This window comes from Lolium perenne, chromosome 5 (genome assembly GCF_019359855.2).
Source record: "Lolium perenne isolate Kyuss_39 chromosome 5, Kyuss_2.0, whole genome shotgun sequence".
NCBI classification, from domain to species: Eukaryota; Viridiplantae; Streptophyta; class Magnoliopsida; order Poales; family Poaceae; genus Lolium; species Lolium perenne.
The window spans coordinates 204,155,480-204,171,844 of record NC_067248.2 but is presented as its reverse complement, the minus strand read 5'-3'; positions in this window follow the sequence as shown (position 1 = coordinate 204,171,844).

Below are 16,365 nucleotides of genomic sequence, written 5' to 3'. Positions count from 1 at the left end.
TCACAAGGCTAATGATGACATCAATACGCTTAGACTTGATGAGGAGTCCAAATGGGCCAAACATGCTAAGGTTAAACATGTGCAACAAAGTGGAATAACACTGAATATTTTCATATGGTTGCTAATGGGAAACATTGTAGAATGAAAAAAATAGTTGGAACGATATGGTGAGTGAGCATAGTTTGAAAGTGTATATTTCATGATATTATAAACAACCCTTTGGTGATCCCTACACCAAATCATGTTTCTTTGATGGAGGCAAGATTTACCGACGCTATCTTCCCATGACAATGAAAAGCTCAGAGGCGATTTTACAGAGAAAAAAGTTTATAATGCTATTATGCAAATGGAGAAAATATGGTACCTAGATCTGATGGATTTCCAACTGAATTCTCTCAAGTGTGTTGGGAGTTCCTTAAAAACAATCTTATGGACATGTTTGCTACCTTTCATGCAGCCGATCTGCCCCTTTTTCAACTCAATTTTGGTACCATAGTTCTTTTGTCCAAGAAAGATAATGCGGTCTAAATTCAGCAATATAGGCCTATTTATTTGTTGAATGTTAGTTTTAGGATTTTTCACAAAGGTGGTTACAAGTAGAATAACAGTTGTAGTGCCAGCTATTGTTAGACCCTCTCAGACTGTGTTCATGCCTGGCCATCACATCTTAGAAGGAGTGGTTATTCTGCAGAAGACTATCCATGAAATTCACAGTAATAAATTAGGTGCGGTACAGATAAACTTTGAAAAGGCCTATGATAAATTAAAATGGTATAATCTACATCAAGCTCTTCCTATAAATGGCTTTGATCCTAAATAGTGTTCTTGGATTGATAATGTTGTCCGAGAAGGTAGTGTTAGCATTGAAGTGAATGAAGACATAGGTCATTTTTTTAGACGAGGAAAGGGCTGAGACAAGGTGACCCTCTGTCACCTATGCTCTTTAATATTATCGCTAATATGTTTCCTATCCTAATTGCAAGAGAAAGGATGGGAAAGTGGATGGTCTTATTCCACATCTTGTGGATGGAGGTGTTTCCATTCTACAATATATATGTGGCTGATGCGATATTTTTTATGGGGTATAATCTATATAAAGCTTTGAACATAAGAGTGGTTGTTCATAATCTATATAAAGCTTTGATTCTTTGACTTTTCACGCAACTTTCTGGTTTACAAATTAATTTCATCAGAGTGGGTTGTTCTTCTTTGGTCATGCCAAAGAGACAGAACACCAATATAGAGATTTTTTTGATGTGAGGTCGGTTAATTTTGTCCCTTTCAAGTACTTGGGGTGCCAATTCTTTTTTGTAAGCTGCAAAATTGTGAATGGAAACTGATAGAAGATTGTTTCTAGAGGAAGGTTAGCAGCTGGATGGGAAAACCTTTTCCTTTTGGGGATCGTCTGATTCTTAGTAACACGGCATTGCCAAGCCTGTCGATGTTTATTCTCTTTTTCTTTAAAATATCCAGAGGGATACGGAAAAGATTGGAATTTTTTAGATTATGTTTCTTTTGGCAAAGTGATCACCATAAGAAGAAGTATCGCTTAACTACATATAATATCATTTGTCGGCTAAAAGATCAGGGCAACCTTGGTATTGAGATTTTGGAGTTACAAAACAAATGCCTTCTTGGAAATGGTTATTTAAACTCCTCAAGGCGTGTGGCAAGAGCTTTTACAAAATAAGTATCTTCATAGTAAAATCTTGTCTCAGGTTAACGCTAAACCAGCGGAATCCCCCTTTTGGAAAGGTCTCATGCATGTAAAAGATGAATTTTATAGTAGAGATTCTTTCGCAATAGGTAATGGGTTAGATACTCGTTTTTGGGAGGAAGTTTGGTTGGGACATACTTCACTGGCAATCAATATCCATCCTTGTATAATGTTGTGCAACATAAACAAGTTACTGCTATTGATGTTATTTTTTTTTTCGAAAAAGTGTTGGTGATGTTATGTCGACCACTTCTCCAAATAAAAGTTTCGGAGGCTCTTGACTCGTCAAATGGAAAAGATGGATCCATCTTTTGTAGCGATTACTTTTAGTTCATCTTATCAAAGATCAAGATCAATTTTGGTGAGGTCTAACTAGCTCAGATTCTTTTTCAGTGAAGTCCGTGTATCTTGATCTTCTAAATGGAGATACACCTTTTTTGCGAAAGCATATTTGAAAGATGAAAGTACCACTGAGAACCAATATTTTCATTTGCTTCTTGCATAGAAAGGTTCTTCTTATCAAGGATAATTTTGCTAAAAGGAATTGGAGCGGGAGCAAAAAGTGTTGTTTTTGTGACCAAGATAAATCAATTCAACATCATTTTATTTAATGTCCTCTTGCAAAGATCATTTGACGTATTGTGCGTATATCTTTGAATATTTTGCCGCCTATGAGCACAACTAATATTTTCAGGAATTGGTTGACATGTGTCTCTAAAAATGCTAAAGCTAACATCCGAGTTGGAACACGTGCTTTATTATGGGCTATATGAAATGTGCGCAATAATCGTTACTTTTAACAAGGCAAAGGCTACTTATTTTATATAGGTTATCGTTGGATACTCATTGAATCCGGGTGTGGTCTTATCTACAACCGATGGATAAGTGGCATGATATGGATATTGGGTATAACCGGCTCGAAATGATTGTGTGGGGTTTATATAGCCAGTTCAACTGCCGTTTTGATCAACTATTCAAATGTTGATGCATAGGAGACGCATGTTTTCATTCTTCTTTAGATGGTTGATCCATGTCTCGACCTTATGTGACCCGTGATTTGTAATTAATTTTTGAACATTAATAAGGTTAATAAAAGGCCATATGCACCAGTCCATGCAGAGGCTAGGGGTTGCCCCTATTTCGAAAAAAATCGACCCTAGGAATTTACCTTTATTTTATATTTTTTATATTTATTTTGGCTTTATCCCATCCTCCTAAGTTCCAACAGGGAAAGGAGGGAATGCTTGTAAATACATTTTATTTCTTAATTGAACGGCAGCGTGTCTCTTTGAAAAGATATTACGGGGTTAGATTGGCACTAAGTTTCTTGAGTTGCAACCCCTAATATCATCTCTCCCTCACGTCATTAGACACATGTGTTGGGTCATTGGTAGGGTGGCAAGCGGGAGGGAGTTTGTACTGATCCTTCTTTAATTCTGCTCAAATCTGGTACTACCATCTTTTGCTCTGATTCTCATTTTGCGGGACGCTACGCGGGCGCCGCTTGCAAGCCTAGTCATTGGTGACAGGCGGCAAAATGAGCTTGGACGGCATTAAGGCCCAAATCCTGGAATTCCATTGGTAAATGGAATGACTGTCTGACTGATGGGCACGGAAAGCCTACCCGATATATGATAAGGGGTTGCCCGATCTTCTCAGTAAGCACGGCGGTGATGATGATCACGTGATGAACACGGCGGAGATAACACGATGATGAAGTGGATGATAACTTGTATGACGCAACGAAGTCTCTCGATTGGTCCCTGTCACCAATGCAACAGCTCTCAACCCTGCAAGATATTCGCAACTCTACACACTTGCGTACGTAGCCGCCGACCACGAAGCGGTAAGTTGTAACCGTCTAATTTCCAATGGAACAGCAGATCACACAAGACTTTCAGGGTATACACCAAATCAATGCAATATGGTGTAGAAATTCGATAGAGTTGCAGAGCAATCAACTATGAACTAGGGTTTATCTTAAACATGGTCTAAACCTAATTTAGGGCGTCTTGGGCACTTATATAGGGGTTCATGACGACCAGGAGTCGAAAAGATACATAGAAAACTGACCCAGATAGGATCTGGTCGAGACAGACTCGGACACGGCCGGTCTGGGGACCGGTCGACCGGGCCTGGGACTGGGTGGTCTGGTTTCAACCGGGCCATGAACCGGATGGTGACCGGGCACGGGTCGTGTGGCTCAGTACACCCAACAGGTTGGCACAAGCGGAGGATCCGGTCGGCGTGGGGCGGACCCGGCGTGGCGTCCGGTTGGACCGGGCTGGGGACCGGGTGTGCCGGCGTGGTGGCCGGTCTGACCGGGCCTGGCGGCGGCCTGTACTTCTTCTTCTTCCCTCGCGCATTCCTCCCTCTCCTCCCTCGCGCTTCCATGGGATGTCTTCATGTCCAGCTTCATGGCTAGCTCCATGTCCAGCTTCACGTCCAACTTTTTGTCCAGCTGCTCCTCTTATCCTCGTGCGATGTTTGTTCCCTCTTCATACCTGATCATACATAAGTAATAGGACTTGGGCAGTATAAAGTTCTCATCGATCAAAGTATCACTTAGGAACAAATTCACCTGTTGTTTGAGTAGCTTCGAACGAGCTCTTGTCATTGCTCCAATCCTGACATCATTGGACTTGAGCTTCACAGCAGCATCATCTTCATCTTGTAATGATGGAGCTAATAGTGTAGTAGGGATGTCCTCATCATCTCCCCCCCCCCCCCTTCAAAAGGCGTCGACCTCGACGCTCCAAGGTCTTCTCCGTCATATGGTGTCAAATCAGCCACATTGAAAGAATTGCTGACACCAAACTCATCAATTGGAAGATCTATAGAGTATGCATTATCATTGATCTTGGCAAGCACTTTGTAAGGACCAGCACCACGAGAAAGCAACTTGGACTTCCGCAACTTCGGGAACCTATCCTTGCGAAAATGTACCCAGACCATATCCCCAGGCTTGAACAACATCTCCTTGTGCTTCTTGTTCACTCTTGCAGCATTGTTCTTGCCTTTCTTCTCTATCAACTCTTTAGTCTTCTCATGAATCTTTCGCACAAAATTTGCCCTCTTTGATGCCTCCATATTGACTCTCTCTGGTATGGGTAGAGGCAATAAGTCAAGTGGAGTAATGAGTTTGAAACCATACACCACCTCAAAGGGACACAGCTCTGTGGTAGAATGTACCGCCCTGTTGTAAGCAAACTCCACATGTGGTAAACAATCTTCCCACTCCTTCAAGTTCTTCCTGATCATGGATCTCAACAGTTATGACAATGTTCTATTCACCACCTCAGTTTGACCATCAGTTTGGCGATGACAAGCAGTGCTGAAAAGTAGCTTCGTCCCCAGCTTTCCCCAAAGTGTCTTCCAGAAGTAGCTCATAAACGTCACATCACGATCAGAAACAATAGTCTTCGGGACTCCATGTAGACGTACAATCTCCCTGAAAAACAGGTTAGCAATATGCGACACATCTTCGCTCTTGTGTCAGGTAATAAAATGTGACATCTTAGAGAATCTATCCACTACCACAAATATAGAATCACGACCTCTCTTAGTACGCGGCAAATCTAACACAAAATCCATACTAATATCCTCACATGGTGTAGTACGTAGGTGCCGGTAAAGGAGTATACAAACCGTGAGGCTTCAACTTGGACTTGGACTTGTTGCAAGTAATGCATCTCTTCACATACCTGTCCACATCCCGCCTCATCTTTGGCCAATAAAAGTGATTAGCGAGCATGAGTAGCATATTCTCACGCACAAAGTTACCCATCAAATCTCCAGCATGAGATTCCTGCAATAAGAGCAAACGCACAGACGATTCTGGAACACATAGTTTGTTAGCTCTAAACAAGAACCCATCATGTATGTGATATTTTTCTCATGCTTTACCAATAGCACACAAGCGATATGGTTCAGCAAAATCATGATCAGTAGCATAAAAATCACATAGTATCTCTAATCTAGGAATTTTAACATCAAATTGAGTTAATAGCATATTCTTCCAAGATAGAGCATCAGCAACAATATTATCTTTTCCCTTGTTATGTTTAATAATGTATGGAAAAGACTCAATGAACTCAACCCACTTAGCAAGACGCCTATGCAAGTTAGATTGAGCTTTCAGATATTTTAAAGCTTCATGATCAGAATGTATGATAAATTCTTTTGGCCACAAGTAATGTTGCCAAACCTCAAGAACTCTAATTAAAGCATACAATTTTTTATCATATATAGGATAGTTCAACTTAGCACCAGAAAGTTTCTCAGAAAAATATGCAATTGGGCGACCCTCTTGCATCAACACACCACCAATTCCAATACCACTAGCATCACATTCAATCTCAAATTGCTTATTGAAATCAGGAAGTGCAAGCAACGGTGCAGAAGTTAACAATCGTTTTAGTTCATCAAAAGCATGATCTTGGGCTGCGCCCCGCTCAAAAACAGCACCCTTTTTAGTCAATTCATTCGAAGGTGCATCAATAGTACTAAAATTGGGCACAAATCTTCTATAAAACCGAGCAAGATCATGAAAACTTCTTACTTGACTCACATTCATGGGAGTAGGCCAATTTTGAATAGCTTCAATTTTAGACACATCTACTTCTACTCCATGCTTAGAGACAACATAACCCAGAAATATGACCTTATCTTTGCAAAATGTGCACTTCTCAATATTACCATAGAGTTTACTATCACGCAACACTTGCAAAACATGTCGAATATGTATAGTATGATAAGATTCATTGCGGCTGTAGATTAATATGTCATCAAAGTATACAACCACAAACTTTCCAATAAAATCACGCAAAACATGGTTCATCAGTCTCATGAAAGTGCTATGTGCATTTGTTAAACCAAAAGGCATTACTAACCACTCATATAAACCAAATTTTGTTTTAAAGGTTGTTTTCCATTCATCCCCCTCTTTTATCCTAATTTGATGATAACCACTACGCAAATTAATTTTAGAGAAAACAGCAGCACCACTCAATTCATCTAGCATATCCTCTAAACGGGGAATAGGATGACAATATTGAATAGTAATGTTGTTTATCGCTCTACAATCTACACACATGCGTCATGTACCATTTTTCTTAGGAACTAAAATAATAGGAACAACACAAGGACTAAGGCTTATGCAGATATAACCTTTGTCTAGTAGCGCTTGTACTTGCTTCTGTATCTCCTTCGTCTCTTCGGGGTTCGTCCTATATGACGCCCTATAGGGCAGCGAAGCGCCGGGAATCAAGTCAATTTGATGCTCAATACCACGCAATGGTGGTAGTCCTGCGGGCACCTCCTCCGGAAACACATCGCTGAATTCCTGCAAAATACTAGAAACACCAAGAGAAAAAGGGGTCATGTCGTTAGAAACCAAAACCTCACCCTTGTACATGAGCACAAGAGGCATGGCTGTAGGATCCTCACTTCAACTTTTTGACGAGATTCATTGACAATTTGTTGTGGTGACATAGGCTGCAAGTTGATTTTCTTGTTCTTGAACTCCAAGTGATATGTATTGGCACGGCCATTGTGTTGCACAGAACGGTCATAGAGCCATGGCCGACCCAATAGTAGGTGACACACCGTCATAGGAACCACATCAAAATCAATGGAATCCTTATACGCTCCAATCTCAAAGTCAACACGCACCATGTGGTTTACCTTCATCTCACCATTGTCGCTCAACCACTGAATATAGTATGGATGCGGGTGCGGTTGATACTTCAGTTTCAGCTTGGTGCACAACTCCTTACTTGCTAAATTGCGGCAACTTCCGCCATCAACAATAACCTTGCAAGCTTTATCAGGACCAACTAGTGCCTTAGTTTGGAACAAATTGCAGCGCTGAATAGATGCACTTTGCAACACATTAAGAGCACGCTGAGACACACCTATATTGCGAGCTTCAGACGGATAAGCATCTACACCATCACTGTCATAGTCATCATCTTCTTGAGCATATGGATCAACATCATCTCCAGTATCATACTCATTGTCCTCATTGATAATCATAACTTTGCGGTTAGGACAATCTCTCTTGAAGTGACCCTTGCCACCACATGTATGACAAGCCATATCACGGTTATGCGCAGTAGACATGCTAGATCCACTTGTACTTGTAGCAGATTCAGACTTCTTTGTGTTAGACACATTGGAGACCGGCTTGCTAGATGAAGTAAGAAAAGGTGCGGAGCGCGAAGATGGCGTCGGCGCCGTAGATGGAGGTGCCCTAGGCGTGTAGCGCCCAGCTCCGTAGCACGACCTTTGATTTGCGCTTCTTCAGCTAACTGTGCTTTAGCTTCTCTTGCATGATGTAGCAACTCATTCATAGTAGTGTAACTGTGATAACGAACAATGGCTTTGATATCATACTTCAAACCATGTAGAAAACGTTGCATTGTCATCTAAAGTGACTCACGGACATGGCCACGCTGCATAAGCATCTCCATCTCCATGAAATTAGTATCAACAGTCTTCACACCTTGTCGCAATAGGGTCAACTTATCATATATAGATCGCAAATAATTAGTGAGAACGAAACGAGCTTGCATAATGGCCTTCATCTCACGCCATGTAAGAACTGGCAAGTCGTTATCTTCCTGGCGAGCACGTGTGACTCCATCCCACCAACGCAATACATAGCCATCAAATTCAGAGGAAGCAAGCTTAACCTTCCTATCTTCAGTATAGTCATGTAAGCGCCACAACTTCTCAATCTTCAACTCCCAAGTGAGGTATTCTTCAACATCAGCACCCCCTTTAAATTTGGGTATTGAGAACTTTGGCTTACCCAAACCATCGTCTTGCTGTTGTGGATAAGCACAGCGAGCTCCGAGTTCAACAAAACCACGACCACGGTTACCACGTCCAACACCACGTCCAACACCAGGTGCTTCATCCTGGAGTTCATGGTCTTCATCTTCTTGTTGTTGTTGTTGGGTGAGATTATCAACAACCAGTTGCAAAACTTGAAGACTGCGCTGGATATCCGTCATTTGATCTTGCATCGTGGTGACTGTCTCATTAGTAGCATCCAGCTTCTGGGAGATCTCTTGAACAGCCCCCCTAAGTTCATCGTCCTGAGTGCGGAATTCACGTCGCCTCTCATTACGAAGAGCTTCATACTCCCTCCATGTCATCACATCAGCGGCATCCTTGTTTTTCTGGTTAACAATTTTCTCATCACTAGAAGACATGGTTAGTAGGTTAGTGCACTAAAACAAATATATATGGTGGTACTCTCACAACTCACTCAAAACTGATAAGAAAAAGGAAATCTTACCGCTCCAAAGTGAATTAGTGTTGCTTACCACTTGTAGTGACAACTAGTGCACGGATGTAGTGAAGCGAATATCAAGGGTATAAGAACAAATCACACGACAAAGCAGGATATATGTGGGGCTGTAGGTAAGCTACATATTTGCACCAATAACAAGCTCTAGCGCTGACCGTAGACAACCAATGATACTCACACAAGGCGATAAATGTGACAATGCAACTATATGGAGAAAAGGTTGCAATGCACTCGAGAGACACTAGCAAAGCTCAACGAAAACAGGCACAAGATTGCTCAACTACAGGTGCAGAAAAGTAAACTTGGCCTTCACTTGATCTTACTAGCACTTGACACTTTTTCTTTTTCAATTTTTCTTTTTGTAACACACGCAGCTATGTAGCACTTTTTGCTTTTTTTTGGTTTTATGACTCAACTCCTTGATAACACGGCCAACAGAAATTGCAAAGCACCAAAACCCTAATGAGCAGCCTGTCGAGCGGTAAAACTAGTCTCTTCTGGAGAAGTTCCTAGTCACTTATATCGAAAGGCTGTGGCTATGGTTGGGACAAGCACACTGTATGCTATGTGGACTCGGAGTAACAAAAACTGACAAGCGGAAACACAAACCCTAACAATACTAGATGGAAGAAAAATATACGTAAAAACAACTACGAAAAGCAACTAAAACTCGAAATTAGTGCAATCTAAGACTATGATAAACCCTAACCCTAACTTTTTTATGGCTTTTTCTGGATAGAAAAACACTCACAACTCAACTATGGGGTGGATTGTGGATGGCTTGCCGAGGAAACACTGAAATCTGATACCAAGATGATAAGGGGTTGCACGATCTTCTCAGTAAGCACGGTGGTGGTGATGATCACGCGATGAACACAGCGGAGATAACACGATGATGAAATGGATGATAACTTGTATGACGCAACGAAGTCTCTCGATTGGTCCCTGTCGCCAATGCAACAGCTCTCAACCCTGCAAGATATTCGCAACTCCACACACTTACGCAAGTAGCCGCCGATCACGAATCGGTAAGTTGCAACCGTCTAATTCCCAATGGAACAGCAGATCACACAAGACTTTCAGGGTATACACAAAATCAATGCAATATGGGTAAAAATTCGATAGAGTTGCAAATCAACTATGAACTAGGGTTTATCTTAAACGTGGTCTAAACCTAATTTGGGGGCGTCCTGGACACTTATATAGGGGTTCAGGATGACCAGGAGTCAAAAAGATACATAGAAAACTGACCTAGATTGGATCTGGTCGAGACAGACTCGGACACGGCCGGTCTGGGGACCGGTCGACCGGGTCTGGGACCGGGTGGTCCGGTTTCAACCGGGCCATGGACCGGATGGTGACAGGGCGCGAGTCGTGTGGCTCAGTACACCCGCCCGGTTGGCACAAGCGGAGGATCCGGGCGGACCCGGCGTGGCGTTTGGTTGGACCGGGCTGGGGACCGGGCGCGCCGGCGTGGCGGTCGGTCTGACCGGGCCTGGCGCCGGCCTGGACTTATTCTTCTTCCCTCGCGCATGCCTCCCTCTCTTCCCTCGCACTTCCATGGGATGTCTTCATGTCCAGCTTCATGGCCAGCTCCATGTCCAGCTTCACGTTCAGCTTCTTGTCCAGCTGCTCCTCTTCTCCTCGTGCAATGCTTGTTCCCTCTTCATACCTGATCATACATAAGTAATAAGACTTAGACAGTATAAAGTTCTCATCGATCAAAGTATCACTTAGGAACAAATTCACTTATTGTTTGAGTAATTTCGCACGAGCTCTTGTCATTGGTCCAATCCTAACATCATTGGACTTGAGCTTCACAGCAACATCATCCTCATCTTGTAATGACGGAGGTAATAGTGTAGTAGGGATGTCCTCATCAATATATCACTTCATTTGATGTTGCCCTCCTCCCCATCACCTTTACATTACAACCGCATGACTATATCCACCTAATCTGAAAGTGGTAGCGATACCCAAAGGCGCGACCCGATTATATAACGGTCACGCGCATCTCGTAGCCTAAAATGGAGTGCAAGCTTAACGCTTTGTAGGAAAAAGATGGACTTTTTTACGTACACTTTGCTGGTTCAGTGAATGAGTCGTCACCGTGCAACGACCTGCGACAGAGGAAATCGAATTATATCATACCAGTGTGCGATCTGCCGTTCTCCAGATGCAACCAAGGTGGCACTGTGCCAACCTTGCTGGTGTAAAGCCAAAGGAAAAGAGGACCCATTGTAGAACAAGTGAGCACTGAAGCGACTAATAATAATTAATAAACGTGGGGAAACTGATGATGTACAGAGAAACGGTCTGTGGCCATCATCTGGAAATTGAGTGTGACGAATCCACAAGCTTCTAGATGATCTCAAACACTTATCCCTGTAATGGAGCCCTCGAAGAATTTAGTATATCCCCATTTTGTTTCCCTCTCCATCGCCGTAAGAAATTCTTTTTTGGTATGAACTGGCTTTTAGCAATGCAGAGACTCAAAGTGATGGAATCGTTCCTTTGTCAAGAAGAAAACCTGGTGGTTAAGCTATGAAGAAAGCTAAAGCACCATATACTATCTATACCCTTAAATCTTCCCTTTCTTGTTTTTGTATCACCGGGCGCATTTGTATATTCTTGTGTTTATTTCGTCGTTCGGCACGAAGGTGGTAGGTGTAGCCAGGTACATGTAAGCAGTAGGTGAAAGCATACGTCTCGGACTGTTAGATAAAGCTAATGGAGGTCTCATCTTCTCTCTGCTTCCACTCTTTATCTTTAGTTAATGTTTTCATTCGTCAAGTATTCGTATCTTAGGCTAAGCAATTAGCTTGAAAGGGATTGTCCCTGTTTGTCCTTGCTCTAACTATTTCAACTAGAAAAAGAATGAGAAGCAGCGTGCTTTCTACTAGGTGTTCTACAGAACAGGATGTAGATATTGTAAAGCAAAACGGTGGCTAGTTCCTCGATTAATCTGCAGCCATCTATATACCTAGGTAAAATAATTTGCAGAATCATGTTTACAGAAACAATGATCTCTTTAAAATTACATCCCAAGGAGAAGATTACATACCGGAATGACGTGGTCTTCAATGGGGCGGCTCCATCTCAGGCTTGCATCAAGGAGAAGATTAGGGAGGAGTGCGATAGGTGGAAGCTTGCGAAGCTTTTCCGTAGCTCTTTCTTTGTTTTTCCTGAACCTGTAGCTATACCGTGGCAATTAGAAGAGTATGCTTAGGGTGAAGATCTGCCACCTCTTGTTGGCAGCCCTTCTTTGCCTCTTGGCACCCCTTCTATATGATTGATACACCTCTCCATGGTGTATTCTCGAAAAAAAAATTACATCCCAAGGGTTGTTAGTACGCCCTTATAGCGTAAAGATTGAAATGTATAACTGTTATTTTGATTTGATTGCTTTTTCAAGAACCACAAAAGTATATTCGCAGGCTAAAAGGGTTTATGGGCAGCTCAGCATGTACAGCCAGTTAGCTACAGGCGAGTAGGCATACTCCATGGTGCATCCCTATCGCATGATATATTAGTAATAATGGTTTTAGGACTGTATGTTCCATTATAACTAGTTGAAGGCCAGTGTCTGACAAGATCGTTACTGCTGATCCCTACACGACATGTCAAGCTGGGGCATCTCTATCAGGCTAGTTATGTAGTAGAAATTAAGCAGAAGTCCACCTTTGGGTTTTGTACTTTTGTTGCCTTACTGGCCAACTGGAATTGTCCTAGCAAGCATCAACCATCTATGATGTTGTAGCATGTGAAGAATGATCTACACTGCACCTGATATATTTCGTTTTCGACACACCGTGTAATTCATGTGACAGAAAATGTATTGAAAGGGAAATACCAACAGCTTGACTCTCCTTGTGAGACCTCCTGTAACCTGAAAAACACCCATTGTTTTGAGATGTTATCCTTGGATGATGTAGGCTTGGTTAATCGACAATAGTTGTCAGCATGTTCTACCTGCAACCCCACTATTGTAGAGCTTTTTTTACCGTGCAATTTACTAGTACCGTAAAATTAAGACTAGTTCCTTTCAAAGAGAACAATTCTTTCCCGTTCAAAGAAAACATATCTAGTGCACAAGCTTTGTTGTGAGTGAGCTAACACCAAACAAAGAAATGTTCAGAAAATAGCTCTTTTCCTGCCTGCAAACTCTTGGTGATAAACATCTTTCGGCTTAATCTGTGACATATTTGGGTGTTAGTGGCAGGATCTGGTGCTTTGTCTCTCTTTCTGCCACCTTTATTTGATCAAGAGAAAAATAAGTTTGTGTTTCCTTTTCCAGTTCCTACGCCTTCCAGGCACTAGGTAGCGCAACAGCCAAAAGAAGCCTGCTCTCCCCAGAAGAACTCTCACTCTCCTTTTGTTTCGCCTTTTGAAGATCAACATCTATCATTTTTCTTGGCACGCATTTACAATGGCAACACCTGTCAAAGCAATCCACAATGACATCGCCATAAAATGAAAGGGCGTCAGGGCGGTTGCAGAGCAGTTAATCGCTGAATCATCAAAGTGATAAAATATAACCAGTTTCACTCATTCTTTGAAAATAAAAATAAACGTATGGAGGGGTGGTTCTCCCCTGTCCCTACCCAACTTTTAACGCTCGATGAAACATGAACATATACAGATACAACAAACATTAGAAAACCCCAAAATTGTAACTGTGTGAAATAAAAGAACAAAACTAACAAGAAACAAAGTTGTTGGCAGTGTGCACACTTGAGCTGTAACACTCACCACACTATTTAACATAGTCCAGAATATCTCCAGTGTTGATATGTTGCATATACTACAAGTCTTCATAAAAACCACCCAACTTAATAGATGCCTAACTTATTTACTTGTATATAATTTTGTAGCTACATGCATGAAAACACCAGACAAGTTAAGTGAATCACTGCTGGATGAGATTTCCATAAAAAATACATTGCTACCCTCGGTCGGCTATATCACTCCTAGATCAAGCAAAATGACATTTATTTCTGCCAAAAGGGAAAAATTATTTTATTTGCTAGGTTAGCGGCGGCGTCGCCAAACGTCCGAAATCTTAAGTCATTAATATTTGCGCTAGCGCACGTGCTATATAAGTGTGTACTCCATCTTGTTTCTACCAACTACTCTCTCCGATCCCTTTTATTTGACTCGGAATTAGTACAACTCCCTTTTAATTGACTCGGATTTAGTAATTAAAAGGGATGGGAGGAAGTAGAAGACTATGAAATGACTCCCTTATATGTTGGTTTGAAACTCTCTACCCAGTGGTCAAGCGTATGAAGAAAGCTAAAGCACCATATACAATACAGTGTGTATATATCCTTGAATCTTCCCTTTTTTTCTTTTTGTATTACCGGATGCATGTGCTCTTTCGCTTATGTCTTCGGTTCGGCACAGAGGTGGTACGTGAAGCCAAGTACATGGAATGTGTAAACCAGTAGGTGAGCATACGTGTAGGACTGTTAGATAAAGCTAATGGAGGTCTCATCTTCTCTCTGCTTCCACTCTTTAGTTTATGTTTTCATTTGTCAAGGATTCGTATCTTAGGCATTGAGCAATCAGCTTGAAAGGGATTGTCCATATTTGTCCTTGCTCTAATTATCTCAGATTCTCAGCTAGAAAAACAATGAGAAGCAGTGTGTTTTCTAGGTGTTGTAGAGAGAACATGATGTAGATATTGTAAAGCAAAATGGTGACTAGTTTCTTGATTAATGTGCATCCATCTATATGCCCAGGTAATATAATTTGCAAAATCATGTTTAGAGAAAAATGCCGCTTCAAAATTAAATCCCAATGTCCCAACTGTTGTTACTATTACGGCTTTGTACATGCCTCTTGGCTCACCTATATGATTGACACACCTCCCACGGTGTATTCTAAATATATGTTCTTGTAGCAGAAAGATTAAACCACATAATTGTTACTACCTCCGTTCCAAATTACAAGTTGTTTTTGTAGGCTAAAATAGCAAACGTCTTACAATATGAAACAGAGGAAGTATTACCATTTGATTGCCTTTTCAAGAACCACAAAGTATATTCGCAAGCTAAATAGGTTAATGGCTGGTCAGCGTGTACAGCCAGTTGGCTACACACAGGAGTACATGGCATACTCCATAATGCATCTAATATATTATAATATATTACTAAAATTTGTAAAGCTAGTTGAAGGCCAGTGTCTGAAGAGATTGCTACTGGGTCATCTCTATATATCAGGCTAGTTAGAAATTAAGCAGACGCTCACCCTGGGTTTTGTACTTCTGTTGCCTTACGGGCCAGCTGGAATTGTACTAGCAAGCAACCACCATCTATGACGTTCTAGCATGTGAAAGAGTGATGTACAGTACACGCGATAATAATAATCGGGTGGCGTGTATTTCATAATCTACAAGGGAAAATGGGTTGAAAGGGAAATACCAACAGCCTGACTTCCGTTATGACCTGTAACCTATAGACAGCACCTACGATTTTGTGATGTTAACCTTGGATGATGCATGCTTGGTTAATTAGCACTTACTGTCAGCATCTTCTACCTGCACCCCCTACTTGTAATGTAGGAGAAGGTAGTACATAGACTGCAGAAAAGATCAGTTCCTTTCACGGAGATCCACCCAGAGGATAGTAGACACCAGATAACAATTTAAAAGCAAACGATGCTAGATGCTAGTACAGAGAAATAACCACTCAGAAAAACAGAGAGCACAAGCTTCAGAGAAATTTTCATGCCATTCATGCTTCATGGCAATCAAGCCTTGGGAATAATAGACAAACAATGTTCAATGCATCTATTGTTCATTCGAGTACTTGTGCACTTCATCAAATTCCGCAAAAAATAAGCAGTACTACATCATATTAGAATATATAGATGGCATTACGGCAAGTTGGGAGTTTATTCAACCCATATGCACATAAGCCAAAAAAAAAAAGGCAGTACTAATCAAAAAATATCCGATGCACAAGCTTTGGTGTGGGGAAACAATTCTTTTACTCCACACCGTTTGTGCTAAACATCTTTTGGTTTAATCTGCGATATGTTCAGGTGTTAGTGGCAGGATCTGGTGCTTTGTCTCTCTTTCTGCTACCTTTAACTCACCAAGAGAAAAATAAGCACATGTTTCCTTTTCCAGTTCCTACACCTTCCAGGCACTTGGCAGCGCAACAGCCAAAAGAAGCATGCTTCCCACAAAGGGGGTCTCTCGCTCGCTCCTTTTGTTTTCCCTTTTGAAGAAAACCCTCTTATCATTTTTCTTGCCACACATCTAAAAAGCCAACACCGGTCAAAGCCATCCGCAATGACATCATCTTAAAATGACAGGGCTCCA